We start from the raw sequence: 6,847 nt of genomic DNA, 5'->3' as shown, positions 1-6,847 counted from the left end.
GGACTGGCAGTGGCGGGGTGGGCTAAGGCTTCACTGCCAGTCCTGGAATTGAAGATGTCGATGGTTCGTGCCCGTCGGCTGGCAATTCTATTATCGCTGAATAAATTCCCCTTCGGCTAAACATACATGAAAATATATTAATTCCAAGGTAGAGCGAATTACATATTAAAAGACATTTGTAGCTCGATATATACATATATATATATATATATATATATATATATATATAGATATATATATGTGTGTGTGTGTGTGTGTGTGTGTGTGTGTGTGTGTGTGCGTGCTTGTAGCATATATATACATGTATCTATGATAATATATATATATATATATATATTATATATATATATCTTCTATATATGTGTATAGAAAACACCAAGAAATATAAAAAAAAATATGCAAAATATAAAGGTGCGTGTATACATTCACATTAACCCTTTTGTGCATCTTCACTGAACGTACGAAACGTGGCAAATTTGTAGAAAATAAAAAATAAAAAGTTAAATTTAGATCTGAACGAACGCCCAAATTCTCTGTAGAACAACCGACGCGAATCCTGAAAAAAAAAAAAAGCAAAGCAGTGCATTCTCGGTCCATTAAACTCCCTGGAATTAATTAGCTCGGACTCACTTTTCCTTCTCTTCTGATGTTAATGAACATATTCTCAGCCCCTTTTATGCCTCCGCTCATAAACAGGAAAAGTTTATGTAGCATTACCGTTCATATGCCAAAATTGCCAGCGGGATTTTTTGGCGCGGAAAATTAACATTTCGTAAAGCTGAGCTGAGGTCTCCTTTCGTTTCAGCAGAGAGAGAGAGAGAGAGAGAGAGAGAGAGAGAGAGAGAGATTCAGGGAGAGAGAGAGATTCAGGGAGAGAAAGAGAGAAAGAGAGACAGAGACAGAGAGACAGAGATTCAGGGAGAGAAAGAGAGACAGTGACAGAGATTTAGGGAGAGAAAGAGAGAAAGAGAGACAGAGGCAGAGACAGAGACAGAGAGACAGAGATTCAGGGAGAGAAAGAGAAGCAGAGACAGAGAGGGAGAGATTCAGGGAGACATAGAAATGCCGAGAGAGAGAGAGAGAGAGAGACTCTGAGGTGAGGCATTTAATTTTAAATTCTATTTATTCCTTCGTAATATTGCTCTGTTGAGCAATTTAACTTTCCATTTTGTAATTCTTTAAATAGGTGTATAGCTTAATCGCATGAACTCAAGTAACCATGGAAAATCTGTTTTTGTAATATCTATGTTACTTTGGCTTCCATCAGCGCAAATAATTACACTTCTTCAGTTTTTCCCCTTAATAAACAAAACATATTTACTTAAATTAGTTTGCAATAGAACCACTAATGTCTATGTGACCCTGCTACGTTGTCAGTTTCCTGGGGAGAAGGACACCTCGCTTCCATTATCTATATTACCATCTCTGAGCTTTTGGGAACATCTGAACGCTCTCCATCGGAAAGTGAACAATGCTTTTAATGGAACTCTGGCGTTACTTAGGGAATTGGACGATACTCCATAAATTGCCTATGTACTAGTTTTTGTAATAGCGTAGAGGAATAATACTCTCTGTGGTGTCCGATATACCTTGACGAATTGAACAGTAATGTGATAATAATTTTGTGGCGATTTGCATTCATCTGTTAATGTTTATTGAAAAATTGATGGACCTTTCTAGGAAACTGAATCGGCTTTCACTAAAATATAAGTCAACTTGATCTTTGTAATCATTAAGATGGGCGCCATCCCATGGAAATATGAATTATTAGCAGTTCAGAAAGCGAGTCAAATTTTTTCGTAATATTTTATTTTTTTTTAGAATTGCTACTAATGTAGATTTCTGGTGTGTTAACTACTTATTTGTTTTTCATCTGCAATGCTCGATCATTAGACTCTATTAATCTTTCATGTAGAGAATGAAAGAATCAGGAGCTCCTTAAAGATTCTAGAGAATTGTGAAAAGAATTTACATATTTGTGTACATATATATATGTGTGTGTGTATTTATGTGTATGCATAAATATATGAAATATATATATATATTAATATATATATATATATATATATATATATATATATATATGTGTGTGTGTGTGTGTGTGTGTGTGTGTGTGTGTGTGTGTAAACTTATACATACACACTTATACATATATATAGGTAGAAATATATCTGTGTGTATTTATGTGCATGTATACATAAATATATCACTATATGTATGTATATACATGTGTGTATGCATAAATATATTAATATGTATATATATATATATGTGTGTGTGTGTGTATCTACAACGCAGTCACGTTTGCATACTACTAACACGCACACGAACGAAGAAAAGCATACGCGAAAACATATCTAGGTCAGCTTGACGCTGCTTTGAGAACTTCCAGGTCTAAATATCTGTTTAGGAGTCGTGAAAGGGCGCTTAATGACGTGGCAAGATGTCAAACAAGGTCGTGCCTAATTAGCCCTGCAGTTTCCTCGTTGCTGTTTAGACAGGAATGGACCTTCCCCAAGTCACTCGCTGGACTTGATGCTTGGGTGACCTTAGCTCTCTCTCTCTCTCTCTCTCTCTCTCTCTCTCTCTCTCTCTCTCTCTCTCTCTGTTTACTTGAAGTTTAGCTTGCTATCGAAACGAATGCCATTTTATTTAGATGCTCGTCTACCTATTTTTGGAGTAAAATGTGTAGTGTTTCCATTAGATGCTTAGGTACTATCCACAAGAAAATTGAAGATACAGTTTTCTGAAATCTTCGGACACCTATTGCTTAATAATACCACACCTGGCAACTCTATAAAAGGGGCGGAGCTTCAAAGTCCTCGTGTTTTCATTACATGTTTAGGTACCTTATCAAAATATTTCTTATCGAAAAGTGCTAGTTTGTTTTTCGACTAAAATTTGTTGTATTTCATTAAATGTTTAGGTACCTTAGATCATGTATCTGTTTTTCGACTAAAAGGTGTAGTATTTTTATTAACTGCTTAGGTACCTTATCAAGACATTTTTTTATCAAAAATTACCTTTTGTTTAGGAGCTCATGTACCTGTACCTGTTTTTCGACTAAAAGGTGAGTATTTTAATTAAATGCTTAGGTACCTTGTCAAGATTTTTTTTTATCAAAAAGTAATATTTTGTTTAGAGGGTCATGTACCTGCTTTTTCGACTAAAATGTGTTGTATTTTCATTAAATGTTCAGGTGCCTTATCAAGATTTTTCCTAATAAAAAATTACTATTTTATAAATGCCCACATAGTACCTTTTTTATCAACTAAATTGTGTAGTATTTTCATTAAATTCTTAGGTATCTCGTCAAGATTTTTTGTTATCAAAAAGTAATATTTTGTTTAAATGCTCGTGCACCTCTTTTTCGACTAAAAGTGTTGTATTTTAATTAAATGTCGGTTCTGCAACCAAGTCGTTACTTTGGACAAGACGCCAAATGACGTCAAGAGTTTGATCACTAAACAGCTCTCTCTCTCTCTCTCTCTCTCTCTCTCTCTCTCTCTCTCTCTCTCTCTCTCTCTCTCTCTCTCTCTCTCTCTCTCTCAGCTTTTAAGCAAAACGTCATCATCGTCTTGCATGAAAGGGAAAGTTCATACTCGTCTACTTACTCTTCTCCTCCTCTTAAACGTGGATGCTTCATACGTTCTAACATTAATCCAGACAAACAACCATGAATACTAAAGAGTTAATGAGGTATGGTGTAATTACTATAATTAACGAGCAATTAGGTAAATGCACCATAGACTGTTTTGATCGTAACGCCTTAATTAGACGAACGCTTCAAGTTGCGTTATAATTGAATCTTGCCGTATGATAAGTGAGGCTATAATTACGTGATAAGTCATTGCCATCGGATGACATAAGAACCCCAGGCATTAATTGTACTTAAATCTTAGGGAGGAAATACACCAGGGGAATAGAAGACGAAACTTTAACAATTTAAAAAAAAAACAATCACGGAAAAAGGCTAGTATACTGAGAGAGAGAGAGAGAGAGAGAGAGTAGTACTGAAAGAGAGAGACGAGAGAGAGAGAGAGAGAGAGAGAGAGAGAGAGACGCGAAGGAAATAGAGTAAGAAACTTTAACATGTCAAAAAAATCACTCCCGGAAAAAGGCTAGGGAGAGAGAGAGAGAGAGAGAGAGAGAGAGAGAGAGAGAGAGAGAGAGAGAGAGAGAGAGAGAGAGTTATGTTGATTTAAAAGAAGCCGCTTAAAAGGATCAGCCTAAAGTATAAACATTATGCTCTATATGGACCATTATCATCTTCAAAGCGTTTGAAGATGATAATGACCCATATACCAGTCTTCATTTTATTAAGAAATAATATTTGATCATTTTATAGGAGCTAATATCTGATCATTTTATAGGAGCCAATATTTAATGCTTTTATAAGAGCTAACATTTCATCATTTTATACCAGCTAATATTTCATCACTTTATAGGAGGTAATATTTAATCATTCTACAGGAGCTAATATTTGATCTTTTTAACCTGCGAATTCCCCAGAGACGTTTATTTACCGAGGGTGCGAATTCCTACTCAAATTCCAAGCGATGCCAGTAAATTCCTAAGACAAAATTACGCTATGTTTAATAGAAATTTATTTGTGAATAGCCTCCTCGCGTCTTGACGTCATAAGGCGAAATGTTTTATATTAGGCTCGAATATTTGTAAGCGAAATTCTTTTGGCTGCCAGGGAGATGTGGGAATCATTTGGTCTGCCGGGAACAGACTCTCGATTTATATTATTTGGCACACGTGTGTGGGAACACGCTCGTACGAACACCATGCACACACACACACACACGCACGCACACAGACACACACACAGACATATAAGTCGAAACTGGTGAGATCATACACAACGTCTCTTATTTTTCACCTTTGGATATGTGATAAATGAATCATGTGCTAAAGTGATTATAATCATATGTATATGCATATATATATATATATAATATATATATATATATATATATATATATATATATATATATATGATATATATATATATATATATATATCTATATATATATAATATATATATATATATATATATATATATATACATATATATAATATATATATATATATATATATATATATATATTATAATATATATGTATATATATATATATATATATATATATTATATATATATATATATATATATATATATATATATATATATATATATGTATATTATATATATATATAATATAGTAATATATTAATTGTGTGTGTTTTTAATAATATATTTATATACTATATAATGGAGATATATATATAATATAGAATATATAATAAAATATATATATATATATATGTGTGTGTGTACTATATATATATATATATATATATATATATATATATATATATATATATATATATATATAAAGATATATATATATATATATATATATATATACCATATATATATATATATACTATTCTATATATATAGATTATTATTCATATATAATATTATTATATATAATATAAAATATATATTATATAACATGTTATATATATATATAATATATATATATTATATATATATATATATATGTATATAAAATATATATATATATGATATATATTATATATATATATATATATATATATGTTCGTATTTTTAAGGATAAAAAGTTAAACCTGTAGATTTACTATCAGTCCCTTAGTAGCCTCCATTATATCACCATAACTTCACTGGCAAACGAAACAGAAAAAGAGAAAGCTTATTCCACCAATCTCAAATACATGCACTCGAATATCCACAGTGATGGCCTGGCCTTATTCACTGCAAGTACTATGCTTGCAACCACGCAAGACTTTCTCTTCTGCAATCCTGCAAATTAATCACTGTCAGGCACCTCCTCTGGAATTCGTTATCTCCTTGGCCTTCTCTTCTTTCAGAGCGAGATAAAGTGAGGAACTGGGAATAAAACTTTGAAAATACTATACAAGATTACGCACAGTCTTTGGCTACAGACTCTGAAGGTGGAGGAACTGTTTCTTGTAATATAGTCTTTATTTCTTCTTCTTCTTCTTCTTCTTCTTCTTTTCAAAACACATATTTGAGTTTTCTTCAAATCCTACAATTTTGCTTGTGTTCAAATCACATATTTTAGTCTTGGTCCAAATCACATATTTTCAGTCTTGGTTCAAATCACATATTTCAGTCTTGGTTGAAATCACAAATTTTAGTCTTTGTTCAAATTGCATGTTTTTGTTCAAATCACATATTTTAGTCATTGTTCAAATCTATACTCTAGTCTTTCTTCAAATCAAATATTTAGTCTTTGTTCAAACTGCATGCTTTTGTTTAAATCACATCTTTTAATCTTTGTTCAAATCTATTATATTCTGGTCTTTCTTCAAATCCATATTCATGTCTTTGTTCAAATCACGTATTTTTATCTAGGTTCAAATCACCTTTTACTCTCAATTTCTCTTTCAGCGTTGAATGACCTCGTAGGTCCCAACGCTCGGCCTTTTGTCTAAATTTTATATTACATTCCATTATAGAAATAATGGGATTCAATTTTTTTTATTTTCACTTTTAGCTTGAAAAAATACTTGAGATATGCCAGGCGCATTCTTCCCGCAAAATAGGAAACTGCGTGATTAAAAGTGGAAAGTTTACGAGTATTCGACAGTTTAGGGGAAATTCGTGCCCTTGGTGAATTAATTCCGAGCACGAGAATGCAGGACTCGTGAAGCTGTTAAAACTTAGTTGACAGGGATGTGCGGAAGGAATCTGGGAGATAAACTTCTCAGGAGTAGAGGAAGGGGACGGGAAGGTCTTTCCTGGTGGGGCCGTGAGAAGTCGATATAAAAG

The sequence above is a fragment of the Macrobrachium nipponense genome, chromosome 32 (genome assembly GCF_015104395.2).
Source record: "Macrobrachium nipponense isolate FS-2020 chromosome 32, ASM1510439v2, whole genome shotgun sequence".
Classification (NCBI taxonomy): Eukaryota; Metazoa; Arthropoda; class Malacostraca; order Decapoda; family Palaemonidae; genus Macrobrachium; species Macrobrachium nipponense.
This window is presented reverse-complemented; position numbering follows the sequence as displayed.